Source organism: Mustela erminea, chromosome 10 (assembly GCF_009829155.1).
Source record: "Mustela erminea isolate mMusErm1 chromosome 10, mMusErm1.Pri, whole genome shotgun sequence".
In the NCBI taxonomy this organism is placed as follows: domain Eukaryota; kingdom Metazoa; phylum Chordata; class Mammalia; order Carnivora; family Mustelidae; genus Mustela; species Mustela erminea.
Window position 1 is genome coordinate 65,336,105 of NC_045623.1, and position 16,291 is coordinate 65,352,395.

General features: G+C 47.0%; 1 long non-coding RNA gene across 1 annotated transcript; it reads right to left on the minus strand.

Annotated features, from left to right (window-relative positions):
• Window positions 1-10,131: 10,131 nt before the first annotated feature.
• On the minus strand, window positions 10,132-14,854 carry LOC116567892. Its single transcript, XR_004276418.1, has 3 exons — window positions 14,624-14,854; window positions 13,070-13,250; window positions 10,132-10,486 (listed from the first exon to the last, which is right to left on the minus strand). It is a non-coding gene; the product is annotated as an uncharacterized LOC116567892 (long non-coding RNA).
• Between the last annotated feature and the right edge of the window lie 1,437 nt (window positions 14,855-16,291).

Sequence of the window (16,291 nt, forward strand, 5' to 3'; positions counted from 1 at the left end):
CCCACAGCCAAAAGACTGACCCTTTCTCCCGATCTTTCATCCCACAAACCTGGCCTGTTTCCCTGTGTTCTCCTGACCCCCATCTCTCCATTACACAGCTCTGTGAATTCCAGAAGACCAGAAATCCCATTTCCTATTGTGTTTGGAAACTTGGAGAACAGGTCATTAAAAGGACAGGCCTCTGGTCATACCTAGGCCAGACTAAGAGGAGGAACCGGTTCCTGTCACTGAGCCAGTCTTCCAGATGATGCTCCGAGGGGAGCTTGGCAGCCTCTCAAGCAGCTGGGTCAACTCTCACACACACCCTGAGAAGCGGGCTTAGGAATAAACTCAGTTTACGGAAAAGAGCAGTTCAATGCCAAGAAGGAAAAGGAATGCGCCAGGGTGACGTGCAGAGAGCGCTGAGGTTGAAGCCCCAGCCCAGGCACGGACCCTCAGAGAGGCCACATGGAAGTCACGGCTCTCTTCTGACCTCAGTTTGTTGCCTCATGGTTTTCCTTCAGTTTACTCAGAGACCAACCACAGGGCCAGCCCCTCACAATATCCACGAGCTTGGCCTCTTACAGAACTCTCGTCCCCGGTGGCTCTCACATTCTAGGGTTACTGGTGATCTTCCTAGAAGCTGGAAGACACAGAGCCCATGTGAGTTTTTGGGTCCCCTCTGGGGCCTTCCTGCCGCCCGAATACAAGGTACCAATGCAAGGGCCATCCGCCAGTCTCCTGCTCCTCACACAGTGCAGGGACAAAGCCTGATTATGGTGCATACCTAGAATCTGAAGGTGAGGCTATAAATGGATTCTGGACAGGAAGGGGTAGGAGTGGGGGTGAGGGGCCAGCAGGCCCGAAAGTGTAACATCCCCACCACAATGAGGCTGGGATTCTTGCCTTTCAGTAGGCCCAGATCCTCTCAGACAAAGGTGGCTTCCTGCAGGTGGGGGGGGGGGGGGGGGGGTAGGGGAGGGCTTCTAGACAATGCTGAGGTTCACCTGTGCAGTGGGTAGCCCCTCTCCACCTACCTCCAGTCTCTGCATACCTTCAGTCCCCTTCCTGCCCTCCCAGAGGGTAGGACCTCCCACGCAGTGGCCACAGAGCCCTGCCTCAAGACCTTGCCAAAGAAGCAGGACAGTTAGGACCCTCCCTCCCCAAATGTCACCAAAGGTCTGGACTGCTCAGATATTCTTAATAAAGGCAATCCAGATTTCTCCACAGTTTCTTCAGAAACTGACCACTCGGGGGGAACCCAAGGGCTGATCCTCCCAAGCCCACAGACCCCTATAATTTACAAAGCGCTGGTTATTGATATTTCCACTTATAAAAGAGTCAACTAGGGCTTGCTGGCCCCAGAATTCATGCTCTTACTCGTGCCTCTATATTGTCTTCTGTCTCAGACAGTGTCCAGTAAGGAAAAAGAAACGTGACATGAATAAGGACAGAGTAATATAAAAAATTATTAACTATTAACAGGGAGAGCAGGAAGGAAAGATCTGTTTCGTGTTCTGAGTTCTATCTACTGTATAACATACAATGCTGTGGAGACAAACAAGCTCGCATATTTTTCAAACCCTAGGTACTGTGCTGAGGTGTTGAAAATTCGGCAGGGAACAATATAGACCTAGCTCCTGCCTTCACGGAGTTCAGAGTGTAGGAAAAATGCCTCATATCATATGGGGAAACATTGAGAAACACCAGCTTAGACAATTAAACTAAGTGGGACCCATTAAAATCACCTGGAATTCGTGCAAAAAAGGGGCTGGCATATCTGAATCCCACCCCAAGCCCAGTAAATCAGAATCTTGGTATATGCTCAGGGAACACCTGGCACAAACACCTTAGTCTTACTGAGCTGATTAGGGGACAGGGCTCCCAAGGAAAGCCTTGTAAAAGACGAATACTAGAAGAGCTCACCATTATTGCATGCTAACCAGACTCAGGACCTGGTACTCAGCATTCCATATGTGTTATTTTATCCGGCAATCTGTTGCCATTACATTTGCTAATCGGGTCAAACTTCTGAGTTATTACTATGCTCCCAGTTTGTTAATTATTGAAATGAAGCAGAGAAATAGTCTGCCCAAGTTCACAGTAACAGAACTTTTAGCCAGTGTGTTATACAGCTGTCTAATATGGTCTCTGAAGTCAGTGGGAATTTTCCCAAAACAATGCTCTCTTCTCTCTACCCTTCTGCTCCTTGTGCAGCTCTTCCTCTGACTGGCTGATGGAATAGCACGTGCAAAGGCCCAGAAGAAAGAGCACAGATCGCTCAAGGTGGCTGAGGAACAAAGAATGCTAATTAATGAAGCTAGATCATGAATGCTTAAGATAAAAGCAGGTCACAAAATCTATACCCAACAGGCTAATGTTTTCACCCTCAGTCTAGTCCTCTTGGCCCACCTAGAAATGTGTTTGTCAATTCCCTATACTGAATGTTCCCATCCTTGCCTAATACCATAGCCATGGCATAAAGACACTTAAGAACCCAAAGTCAGGAAATTGGCAAAGGTCACCTTCCAAATACTTCAAACTCCCCTCCAACCCTGGGGAACCCCAGCGCACCGCTACTGCTGCTCCCCAACCCTTCTTCCACACCCCCACTCTGCCTGGGTATACCTTTTAGACAACAGCCTGTGATCCAATCCTAACTTCTTACATTTCCCTTCTGTGTCCTTCTTCAATTCACAGAGCAATTGATATGATTCATGATTCCCAAAGGTGCTTAGAAATCATCAATGGGGTTGGGGGTGGGGAACGGCACCTGTGTGGCTCAGTCAGTAGGGCATCTGACTCGTGATTTTGGCTCAGGTCATGATCTCAGGGTTGTGGGATGGAGCCCCTGGTCTGGCTCCAGGCTCAGTGAGGAGTCTGATGAGATTCTCTCTCTCTCTCTCTCTCTCTCTCTCTGCCCCTCCCTCTGCTCTCTCTCTCAAAATAAATAAATAAATAAATAATCTTTTAAAAAAAGAGAGAGAGAGAGAGAGATCATCAACTGGAACCCCAGGATTTTATGTGGAAACTGAGGCCACAGGTGGCAGCTATGTGAAGAAGAATATGCAACCGCCTCTGCAGGCCTTTGAAAAATATTTCAACCCTTTTCCACCACACTCATTCATTCCTTCATTCATTCAATACCCACTTATGAAGACACAGGCACTGCTCTTCACAATTAGAAGCTAGCTAGAAGCCACCACCTAACAGCCCAAAGGTGTAATTCTTTTGATCCACTAGAATATTTTTTTAATTAATTATTTATTTTTTTAAATTTCTTTTCAGTGCTCCAGAATTCATTGTTTATGAACCACACCCAGTGTTCCATGTAATACATGCCCTCCATAATACCTACCACCAGGCTCACCCAACCTCCCACCCTCTGCCTCTCTAAAACCCTCAGATTGTTTTTCAGAGTCCACGGTCTCTCATGGATTATCTCCCCCTCCAATTTCCTCCAACTCCCTTCTCCTCTCCATCTCCCAATGTCCTCTGTGTTATTTGTTATGCTCCACAAATAAATGAAACCATATGATAATTGACTCTCTCTGCTTGACTGATTTCACTCAGTATAATCTCTTCCAGTCCCGTCCATGTTGCTACAAAAGTTGGGTATTCTTCCTTTCTGATGGAAGCATAATACTCCATAGTGTATATGGACCACATCTTCCTTATCCATTCATCTGTTGAAGGGCATCTTGGTTCTTTCCACAGTTTGGCGACGGTGGCCATTGCTGCTATGAACATTGGGGTACAGATGGCCCTTATTTTCACTACATCTGTATCTTTGGTTTAAGTACCCAGTAGTGCAATTGCAGGGTCATAGGGAAGCTTTATTTTTAATTTCTTAAGGAATCTCCATGCTGTTTTCCAAAGTGGCTGTACCAACTTGCATTCCCACCAACAATGTAAGAGGGTTCCCATTTCTCCACATCCTCTCCAACACACATTGTTTACTGTCTTGTTAATTTTGGCCATTCTAATTGGTGTAAGGTTGTATCTCAATGTGGTTTTGATTTGAATCCCCCTGATGGTTAGTGATAATGAAAATTTTTTCGTGTGTCTGTTAGCCATTTGTATGTCTTCATTGGAGTGTGTGCTCATGTCTTCTGCCCATTTTTTGACATGATCATCTGTTTTATGTGTGTTGAGTTTGAGGAGATCTTTATAGATCCTGGATATCAGCCCATTGTATTGTCATTTGTGAATATTTTCTCCCATTCCATGGGTTACCTCTTTGTTTTGTTGACTGTTTTCTTTGCTGTGCAGAAGATTTTGATCTTGACAAAGTACCAAAAATTTATTTGTGCCTTTGTTTCCTTAGCCTGTGGGGACATATCTTGAAAGAACTTACTGTGGCCAATGTTGAAGAGGTTACTACCTATGTTCTCCTCTGTGATTCTGATAGATTCCTGCCACATATTGAGGTCTTTCATCCACTGCGAGTTTATCTTTGTGTATGGTAAGAGAATGGTCAAGTTTCATTCTTCTACATATAGCTGTCCAATTTTCCCAGCACCATTTATTGAAGAGACTGTCCTGCTTTTTCAAAGATTATTTGACCATAGAGTTGAGGGTCCATATCTGGGCTCTCTACTCTGTTCCACTGGTCTATGTGTCTGTTTTTATGCCAGTACCATGCTGTCTTGATGATCACAGCTTTGTAGTAAAGCTTGAAATCAGGCAACGTGATGCCCCCAGTTTTGTTTTTCTTTTTCACTATTTCCTTAGCAATTCAGGGTCTCTTCTGATTCCATACACATTTTAGGATTGTTTGCTCCAGCTCTTTGAGAAATGCTGGTGGAATTTTGATTGGAATTGCATTGAAAGTATAGATTGCTCTAGGCAGTATAGACATTTTAACAATGTTTTTTCTTCTGATCCATGAGCATGGAATGATCTTCCATCTTTTTGTGTCTTCTTCAAATTCTTTCATGAGTGTTCTGTAGTTCCTCGAGTACAGATCCTTTACCTCAAATTCTCCAAGAAAATTTTCCCAATCTGGTGAATGGAACCAGCGTTTGTGTCTAGGAAAGGTCTCTCCCCAAGATCACTAGAATATTTTTAATTTTAAAATTAATGGACATTTAAAATTAGCTTTTCATAAATATACAGGTATTTATGAAATAGCCAGATGTTTGTCTCCTTCTAATCAGACCTGGCCACACTTCCCGAACCTGAAAAGTTTTTGTACTGGGGCCCAGTCCTCAGGCTCATGTCCAGCCCTGCCCTGCGATCCTCTCCCATCTTCCCCACACCTACTCCAGTGTCCTGGGAACCTTACCCAGGAGCTCTTAGGTGATTTTTACATAAGCTTATTCCCTCTGTAATAGCACTTCCTACACTTAAATGTGCATGAGTTGCCTGTGAAAATCCTGATTCTGATTCCGTATGTCTGGGATGGAACCTGAGATTCTATATTTCTAACAAGCTGACAGGTGATACTGGGGTTGCTGGTCTGGTCCAGGAATTCCCAAGAATACCTAGCTTTCTTAAATGGTTTTTACATAGGTCCAGGACACATTTGCCGCCTCCTGTTTGCCTATTTCACTTCAATCTCTTTTTCTGGACAAAGTGTAGCTATACCCTCCTACAGATAGCCTTCCCTGACTGCCCAGGGTAACTTAAACCTGGTCTTCAACTCTCAAACCCCTTTGTGCTTTCCTGTGTCCCAAGGAAACAAGTGAATGTGACCAGCATGAGGTGTTCCCTGTCGAGTGGCTGAGGACAAGGAGTCTGCTTCTGGGGCTTTCTTATCCCTGGCACTGTTCAAACTTCTGTTTAAATAGTGAAATCTGTCCTCTCATTCATTAATCTAGCTCAGTGGGTGGAGAAGTGCCTGAGATCTGCCGCAGAACTGAATTCAAATCCTTACTTACCAGGTGAGAAGGACACTTTACACAGGCTGTCTCGGCTCTCTGTGTGGATTCCTTTTATCAGTAAAATGAGTACACAAATACATGCTTCCTCTAGGTATGAAATTAAATCACACATTTAGCCCAGTTCCTGGCACACAGCTCACCCCCTTGCCTGGGTGCCCCAAGGCTGGGACAGAAGCAAAGGCTGATCGGAGCACACCTTCGAGCAGACAAATTTGAGTGATTTCAGATTTACACAGCCTTCCCAGGGATGCTTACAGCCCAGGGGCCCATCGCGTGTATCTGCTCTTCTGATCAGGGACAGGACCTGTACCATGAGGGAGAGGCTGCAACCTTGGGGCAGTGGGAGCAAGACCAGTGTGGTCTTAGGTCTTGTCATTTCCAATTGTCAAATTTGGGGTTTCAGCTGCACTTCTCAGCCTCTTTCCTACTGGTGATAGGGCCTTCCCTCTTGTCTTTCTCTCCTCCTTACCTCTCCCTGCCTCCCTCCCTGCCACCATCCATATGCTAAGCTAATCTTGACTTGGGTAACCTTGACTTAGGTAACAAGGTGTTCCAGAAAGGGTAACCCTTCTAGAAAGAGTAACGGTCAGGGATCCAGAAAGTTAGGGATCCAGTTCTGTCTCTGCCACTGACAGTCTGTCTGCCCTTAACTTTTCCAGGCCTGGTGTACTCGTTATCAAGAGCTGCATAACAAAACACTCCCAAATTTAGCAGCTTCAAAACAACTAACATTTATTGTATCACCTGAACATTGGAAATCCAGGAGCAGTGGAGCTGGTGGTTCCAGCCCAGGATCTCTCTCGAGGTTGCAATCACCTGGAGATTGGCCCACAGCTGGAGGACCTGCTTTCATTTTTAGCTCACTCACATGGCTTTTGACAGAAGCCTCAGTTCCCAGCCACATCAGCCTCATGACGTGACAGCTGGCTTTCACCAGAACAAGGAATCTAAGAGAGAACAAGTAAAAGCTCCACAAAAAACAGTCCTTTATAACCTCCTGTCAGAAGTGACATACCATCACCTCCACCATATGCTCTTCACCAACCACGTATACAGGTCACCCCCAGGACAGTGTGGGAAGGGACTAAGTTGTGACTACCAGGAGGCAGGATCACTGAGGGCCATCTTGGAGCCTGGCTAGCTGATATGGGCTGAATTCCGTACCCCCTAAAATTCATATGTCCACGTCCTAATCCGCGGTACCTCAGAATGTAGATATATTTGGAGATAGGCCTTTAAATAGGTTTTAAGGTAGAATGAGGTCATGACAGTAGGCCTTAATCCTTAATCTAGTATGACTGGTGTCCTAATAAAAAGAGGACATTTGGACACAGATGGATGTAGTGGAAAGACCATGTAAAGACACAGAGAGAAGCCTACCATCTTTAAGCTAAGGAGAGAGGTCTCAGAAAAAAAACAACCATGTTTACCTCAGACTTCCAGGCTCCAAATCCACCCAGTCTGTGGCCATTTGTATGGAAGCCCAAGCAAACACATACCTTTCCACCCCCAGTGTTGTCCGTGCTAAGTGGAGATGACCCTGCTTCCCTCCCCCAGAACTGCTGTCACATTGACATCTGAGCCAGGTGCCCAGCACAGCACCTGGCCCAGTCCAGACCCTCCATGATGGTAGCCCATCCTACCTCCCCTCAGCCGTAGACCGGGTGGGATTCCATGTCCTTGGGGGTCCCTGCAGGGTGTAGGGCTCGATTCTTCCCAGGAGGAACATGATCCTGTCTGAAAGCCCTTGGGATAATTCTGGAACTCGGCTTTGGAAATGTAAAACAGGTGGTGGTAGGCCAGAGAAACTTTTACCTTTCAGGGCCGCCAGTACCCAGGGACAGATCACAGCATGGGAAGGTTTAGAGCCCCTTCTCTCCACCAGGGCAGAAAGGGAACAGGATCACCTCTCAAGCTGCTGTCCTTTGTTCAAGACTTGGCCAACATGGTCACTTTCCCTCTTCTCAACATGCGGATCTGGGGATGGTCGGCGCCATCTCATGGATGAAGCTCAGGCATGTCTGGTAACTGTGCAAGGTCACACAACTATGGCAAGGTCATGTGGGACTGTGAGCCCAGCTCTGCCTGCTCCAGAGCCCCTGGGCCTTGTCCTCCTGCCCTGCTGCCTCACAGTAGTCCTGCCTTCCAGGACTTACAACCTTGTTCTCCCCTGTGTCCCTGTACAGTTTTCAACACAGAGGAGCTGCTCAATTCCTCTTTGTTGTATAAGTGAAAGAATAGGTGAAAGAAAAGTGCACTGAAGAAAGGAAACTGTGTAGGAGACAGCAAGCCAGTGGTTGTGGGGAAAGGAACATTTCGCCCAAGTCCCACCTTTTCCTGGAAGCCCACCCTGACCACCCTGCTCACAGAGAGATGGCCTTGTGTGTGCCTCTCTGGGGGTACTTAACTGAGGCTGTCAGCTAGAGCTGTCAGAATTCAGGGGGCAGGGAGGCATGTCGGGCAGGCAGGTTGAGGGCCCAGAGACTGTACATTCAGGCCCTGGCAGCACTTCGCATGGAGTAGGCATGTCCTTGCAGTTTACTTAGCCTTCCCACTCCACACAGAAGGATTCCTAACCTTTCTAGGCTTAGTTTCCATAGGCACAGAGAGCGAAGGTACTTGCCCAGAGTCACAACCGTGAGTACATGCCAGAGCTAGAATTCAAGCCCAGGGCTGGGGGATGCCTGGGCACTTCCCTAGGGCCACGGGGCCCTCAGAGGACAGGCTTCCAGGGCCAGAAGGCCAAGCATGGCAACTGAAGGTCAAAGCCACAGGGAAAAGCAGCAGGGCCTTGAATACCATGCTAAGGGGGTAGGCCTTTTCTTGAGGGCACTAAGAAGCTGTTGAAAGGTGGAAAGCTATGGGAGCGATATGGATGGTTGAGTGTTTGGGGAAGAACATTGTAGCAGGAACAGGGAAGTACTGGGAGGGGAACTAGATCATTGGTTCTCAGAGTAGCGTTCCCAAATCAGCAGCAGCAGCTTCAGCAGGGAGCTTGTGAGAAACAGTCCCCAACTCACGCCACACGCCGACTGAGAAACTCTGGGGATGGGGCTCGTCCCCTGCTGCAGGGGATCTTGATGTCCCCTAAGATTTGAGAACCACTGGAACAGAGGTCACATGGCCAGCCCGAATTTTATAACACTTCAAAGAACAGTGGGAGCATAAACCAGAGCAATACTAATATCGAATTACCTAGCTTCTGTGTCTTATTTAATCACCATTGTTTAAATCGTGAATTATTGGTAACAACAACCATGCAGGTATAAAGGATGGGCGATACCACTTTCAGATGTGCATATTGAGGATCAGAGAGGTTAAGCAACAGTCTAGGATGACCTCGAAATTTCTCATCCAAACAGGGCACCCTTGAAAGGAAAGGGAAGTGTTGACGATCATTACACCGGGTCACGGGCCGGAGTGGGGACTGTCCAAGGCAAACCTGGATGAATGGTTTCCATGTCTAAAAGCTGAGGCAGTCAGTGTCCAAACCCAGGACCACACAGACTTCCCAGTCTGTCACTGAGAATCCATCTCCCTTTCTCAGCCTGCGGACAGTAGGAGGCCTGGGGACACATGCTTCTGAGTGCCGCCTATCACGGTTTCTCTGCGACATGGGAAGGAGCGATGTGGTTCTTGTCCATCTGCTCCTCGTTAAGGGCTAGGCAACCCGACCTTCTTGTGCTTTATCTTTAGTCCAAAACATAGGCAGTGTGTCAGTTTTCCTGGGAAATACTGCAAAGGTCATGTGAGGAGCATGTGAGGCTGCCCCAGACCCTTCTGGAACAGTCCTCTGGCAGCCGGCAGCCGCTCCGGGCTCTGATGGGCCACAGCCGCACTCAGAGGCTGTGATGGGCTCTGCATCACGCCACTGCCACCCCGAGCACTCCATGGTTTGCAAAAGGTTTTGGCCTCTGCTGCTCAGGGCGGGTCCCTGCAGGCCCACACCTGCCCTGCGGGAGGGGTTGCGGTTTCCCACATGGCCAGCAAAGGATCCCAGACACAGGGGAGCACAGCCACCTCCAAGAATGTCTCCAGCTAGTTCCCCTCCCCTCCCAGGTCCAGCTGGGGTCTGACCGGTCCCATTGGCCTTTCTTTTGCAATCGTCCACTCTACCATTGATTTGGAAGTAGAAAAACACGGCAATTTGCTTGGAAGACAGTTAAATCTGAATTCACATCATCTTTCCTTCCTTGTTCAAGAGGAGAAAAAAAGGAAGGTCTGATCTTTAATGGCTAGTTTAAATCTATTATTACATGATCTCTAGTTTACGGAGTTGCAAAGATGGAAAAACTGTCCAGTCCAGATTCTTCTGACCGCAGGGTCACTGTCGGGGCGGGGGAGGGCGGGGTGGGAGGGGTGGTGGCAGTGGCATCTTGCAGCTGCCGTGGGTCAGGCTCCAGATGGGCACAGGACATTTGTCATGTAACCCCCTCCTGCTAGATGAGAAACCCCAAGTGAACAGGGGTCAAGGACGTCCTTGAGGCCACCCATCTGTTGAGGGGTGCGGCCACGATTCAAGCCCGTCAGATCCCAGAGCCAGGGCGCACAGAGGGCTGTGTACATAAAGCCAGTTCAACTCCATGCCTTGAGTCTTGTGAACCTTCCTCCCATGCCAACTCCTGCAGAGTGGACAGAAGAAAACTAGAGATTTCTCCAACCTTTGCTTTCCCCTAATCCCCCAAACCTCCAGCACCTGCTCTCTCTTCCTCACTCTCAGCTGACAGCCTTTCTTGCCCACACCTATTGCTCTGCCACCCCGTCTGTCATAGCAAATGTCTGCCCTGGGCTACGGAGACCAGCGTTTCCCGGGGGTGCCTAGACCTTCACCCTCCCACTCCCCAAGGAACTTGAGGGACTGTCTCTTGAGGGACTATCTCCTTTCCCTCCATCACTGTCAAATCTCCTTTCCCTCTGACACTATCAAATTTCCGCCTTGTCTTTTCCAACAGCATGTGAGCCTTGCTATCTCCTTCCCCCTTTATGAAGCCCTGACTTGACCCTTCATGCTCCTCCAGCCGCCGTCCCCTTCCTCCATTCCCTTTATGAAAAGTTCCCCAAAGGAGCTTCAGTATCCTCCCCACCTCAAAGTCCTCCCATCAGTTTCACCTGGACCCTCTCCAGGCACATCCCATCTCACATCCCATGGAAATAACTTTGTCAAGATCATCAATAACCTGCATGCTTGTAAACCCAGTGATGGGGCACCTTGACCTAACAGCAATGGATGATACTTAATTACTCCTTCCTCTTTGATGTTCTTTCTTAACTTGTCTTCCAACATTCTCTGGGTTTCCCCACCCATCTCACTGATGGCTTCTTCTCTTCTCTCTTCCTCCTGAATTTGGTGGGGAGTGGGGGGGGGGGAGAGGAGATACAGAGCTCCATTCTCACTGTTTTTCCCATCTTTTCTCCTGATAGATGATATAGACAGATAATAGATAGATACTTGTTCGTGTCATATGAGCCACTGTCATGGTTTTACAGACCACATCTTGACAAGTCCTAACCATTCATCCTTAACCCAGCCTTCTCTGCCAATCCATCTCACATATCTGTCTACTCAGCATCTCTCTAAGATGCCTAATAGATATTTCAAACTCAGCATCTCCAAGTGTGAACTCCCAATCTTCTTCCCAAACCTTGCTGCTTCTCTACTTTTCTTCATCTCTGTTAGAACAACTCAGTCCTGCCAGACTGACAGGCCAGTCGTTCATAGTTGCTCTGCCTTCCCTCCTGGCCTCCTATTCCACATCCAATCCAGCAGGAGACCACACTGGGTTTACCTTCACAGCCTATGGAGCTCCTGACCACTCGCCAACCCCTCCACGGCCACCCGCTCTGAGGGGTCAGTGTCTCTAGCCTGGGTTTATGCAACACCCTTCAAGTTGGTCTCCCTGTTGCCAGGCTTGAACCTATGATCCAACCACAGATGAGCTACCAGAATGACCCATTTAGTAAATAAGATGGGGAAAAGCTCGTTCTCTATCCAGAACGCCCATGAGCTCCTCATTCTGCTTTAACCATGGGCCACAGTCCCAATAGTCCTATGTCCTGCCACCCTCTGAGCTCACCACCTGCTGCTCTCCTGGGTCCCTCTGCTCCAGCCACACAGATCTCCGGGCATATTTGCCATTCTCTGCCTTGAGTTTTTGCAAGATATACCCATGGATTTCACCTTTAAGACTTTAGTCAAACATTAACTTGTCTTGCGGCACCTGGGTGGCTCAGTCGGTTAAGTGTCTGACTCCTGATTTTTGGCTCAGGTCATGATCTCAGGGTGATGAGATCAAGTCCCACACCTGACTCAACACGAGTCTGCTTGGGATTCTCTCTCTACCTCTCCCTCCACCTCTCCCCCGGCACACACATGCTCACGCACTCTCTCTCTCTCAAACAAATAAATAAATAAACTCTTTTTTTTTTTCTAATGTTATCTTCTCTTTACAATGTTAATGGTTCTACCCCAGCATTCTCAGTCCCACCAACTGGCTTTATTTTTCTTACAGCATCTGTAATTTTATTTTATTTTTACGTTTTTATTGTATTAACATTTCATGAATTATTTATTTCAGGGGTACAGGTCTGTGATCCATCCATCATATACAATTCACAATGCTCACCATAGCACATACCATCCCCAATGTCCATCATCCAGCCACCCCATCCCTCCCACCCCCCTCCACTCCAGCAACCCTCTGTTTGCTTCCTAAGATCATAAAGATTTTATTTATTTATCTGAGATAGAGAACACAGAGGAAAAGCGAGATGGAGAAGCATGCTCCCCACTGAGCAAGGAGCCTGACACAGAACTCGATCCCAGGACCCTGAGATCACGACCTGAGCCAAAGACATGCTTAACTGACTGAGCAACCCAGACACCTCAACACCTGTCATTTTAGAACCTTCATGTTTACACTTACAGTTTGCTATCGTATCCCAGGATGATGTAAGTTCCAAGAGGGCAGAGGTATTTGCGATTTTGGTCACCGACACAGCCCAGACACCTAGACCCATGCCTGGAGCACAAGCACTTGTTGAATAAATGAGCTAGTGAATGAATGAATGACTCAGAGAGGAATGTCTCTGCCCTGAAGGATTTTGCAGCCTTCTGAGATGCTCGGTGCCAGGTACCACACATACTGGTCTTTGACCCTGAATCACTTACCTCACTGTCCCATTTGTTGCTTCAGACTCCTACTTACCAATGCCTTTACCACTCCCCTGCAGGGCTGCATCTGAGAATTGTCATTTCTTGGATTTGCAAGATCTTCATCAATAATCCCCATCATTTCCATTTCTTGAGCAATCATGAAGTATCACATAAAGTATTTCAAGTGTCTTATCTCTCTTCTTCAAGGCAATGCTGAAAGGGAGTTTCCTCATCTGTAAATGGAGATAATGAAAGGTTGAATGTGAGCTTGCTCACATTCACAAATTATAAAATGAGAGAGCTGTGACCTGAAGCCAGATTCACCGCCTACAAAGCCTGTATACTTTTCACACCCACCTCCCAAATATGGAAGGAGTGGTGGCCAAAGAGCTTCCAACTTCCTTTCCTGCTTCTCTCCCATTTTCCTTCCGCATCTTGCACCTGGCTCTGCACACCAGGAGTCCCAACCCTGGCTTCACCACTTACCAGCTGCGGAACCCTGGGCTAATTACCTACTTCCCCTACTCCTCATTTCCCTCCTCTGTAAAATGTCAATAATAACAGCACCCCCTTCATGAGGTTGTGTCTGGATTAAATTAGCTAGCACCTGTACAGCACTTAAAATAGGTCCTGGAATGTGGCAAGTGATTAGTAAATGTAGATGTTGTTATTTGTTGCTGTTACTGTTATTCAGCCTAGATCGTGAGCTTGTGGTCTAGTTTGTCTAGATTACAGATGATTTTTTTAATCTTCTTTATAATTTTCTGCATATATATATGAGAGATTGAGGTTTTAAGGACTTGGATCACAAAATTATGACAGCTGACAAGTCCAAAGTCTTCAGGGGAGGCCAGTAGGCAGGACCCAGAGAAGACATACCATTTCAGCTTAAATATATAAACAGTCTGGAGGCAGACTCCATGGTGGGGAGGTCAACCTGCTTTTTCTTAGGGCCTTCAACTGATTCTGTAAGACCCACCCACATTATGGAGGACAATCTGCTTTACTCAAAGCCCACTGATTTAAAAGTTAATCTCATCAAAAAACCACCTTCACAGCAACATCCAGGCCTGCCTTTGACCACACATCTGGGCACAGCCCAACCAAACTGATGTATGCTATTAACCCAACACCTCCTACAGGGGTTATGGTAATGAAGGTCATCAGGCATATGGAAGCCTCACCAGCTGCAAAAATCACCTTAATATGGGGAACTGCTTGAAAAATGCCAGAAGTCACTTTTCATTTGTTCTTATGATGATACCAAAGTAGGGGAAGGCAAAAAGGCTCAGCCCTGGGGAGACCTCCTATCAATCACACTCTCAGTATGTCTAGCATATTTGTTTTCTTGATAAGCAAAATGTTCTGGACTCCTGATAAATGTTCTTAGCCATTTGAAGCAGTATGGTAATAAGGAAGAAGCTTTTAGCTTTGAGCTGAACCTTAAGCCTTATAATATTCCGTAAGCCTAAATCTATATAGAATAATATTGAAGACAGACATTTAGCTGCAAAACAGAATGACCCCAGGCCTTGCAGTAGGTGTGTTCTGAGTTTCCATTTCCCTTGTACAATAGGAACTAATGCAGACCCCTGCACCAACTCACCTGATAGTCACTGAGACTCCGTGGGACCAGGAAGCTGACTGTATTCTGAACGGTAACATTTCCAAATGCCAGGGATTTTTTAAATCATTAAGGAACACGTACACCAATAATAACAGCAAAGCATGCCTTTTCCATTATCCCACAGGAAGTGTAACAGTAGGTGACCCAGAGAAAGGATTAAGAGATAAAACTCCAGGCTTTGTATTAAAAGCTGAGGTTATCTGACCCCATGCTGCCACCCTCCCTCTCGTACTCTTAGCAGACATATCTAATCGATCACAGAGCTCTCTTGGGGTCACAAAGACCAATGTGGCGCCATGTAGACATGGGATGGGAAAAGCTGTTCCTAGACTAGGGAATGAGCTCAGAGAGGAAACTGTAGTTAAGAGCCGTATGTTTCAAGAAATCCATCTGCTGGCTAGAGAGAGCCACTTACATTTCCTAGTCCTGGGACAGAATGATTTCCCACATCTGGATGAAAGTCTGGGATGGAAGCTAGGGAGCCCCAGAGTACGCTTTGGAAATCCTTCCTGGACCAGGGACCACAGCAATCATTCAACCTGTTTCTTGAGAGGAAATTTATAGCAACACTGGGGCGAGGCTTACAGGTGATGCCATCACCGTCGTTGCTAAACAGGGCAACCACCAGCACTGCACTCATTATCTATTGCTGTTAACAAATCACCCCCAAATTTCACAGCTAGAAGCAATAGATATTTATCATATCATGCCATTTCTCAAAGTTGGGAATCTAGGAACAACTTGTCTGAATGGTCCTGGCAGGGTTTTCCATGGTTGCAGTCAAGGTGTTAGCTGGGGCCTCTAGTCACATGAAGGATTCACTGAGGCTGGAGAGTGGCTTCCAAGGTAGCTCATTCACATAGCTGTCGACAGTATTGTTGGGGGAGAGAAGGGGTGGGTTCTCAGTTTCTCACCAAATAGACCTTTTCATAGGGTTACTTGAATATCCTCAACAACATGGTGGCTGCTTCCTCCAGACCAAGCCATCCAACCCCAAGAATCTGTGATGCCTTCTGTGACCTCATTTGGAAGTTACCAGAGCAGGGTATCAGGCTGCAACTATTAGAAGGAGGAATGTCAAGGGATTTTGTATGATCTATTTTCAAAACCACCAAATCTGTCACAGGAAATGCCTGTGAAGCATAGTAGAGTCTTGGCCCCAGGGGAGAAGGTAAAATGTTATGTCAGATTAAACGCTTAACTTTAACTGAATGTGTTAACATTGTGGAGTATACTTAGTTTAGGCCCCAGTAGATGGATGTTATATTGTAAAAGTGTTAAGCCATAAAGAAACTTCTCAGTCCTGGATCCACTTCCTCATTTTACAGATGGGCAAACTGAGACCTGCAGAGGAGTGGTGACTTTCCCAGAAAACCCAGTGATCAGTAGCCCAGCCCTGCCTGGGAGCCTGATTTCTGAATCCTGGGCAGAATTTTTCCCAGTATTTCATGCAGGCTCTTTGTTATGGTGTTTTTGTTCCCCCAAACCAGGTTGAGATGTCCTAAGAAGAAAATGAGCTCCAGAGAGGGTGATCTGGGGGAGGATAGAAACAAAATGAATTGGGGGCACTCTCAGGAACTGCTGAGATGAGCTGACCTTCCTTCCAGGGGGTGACCAAGAGTGAGGCTGGCCAGAGGAGAGCAGATG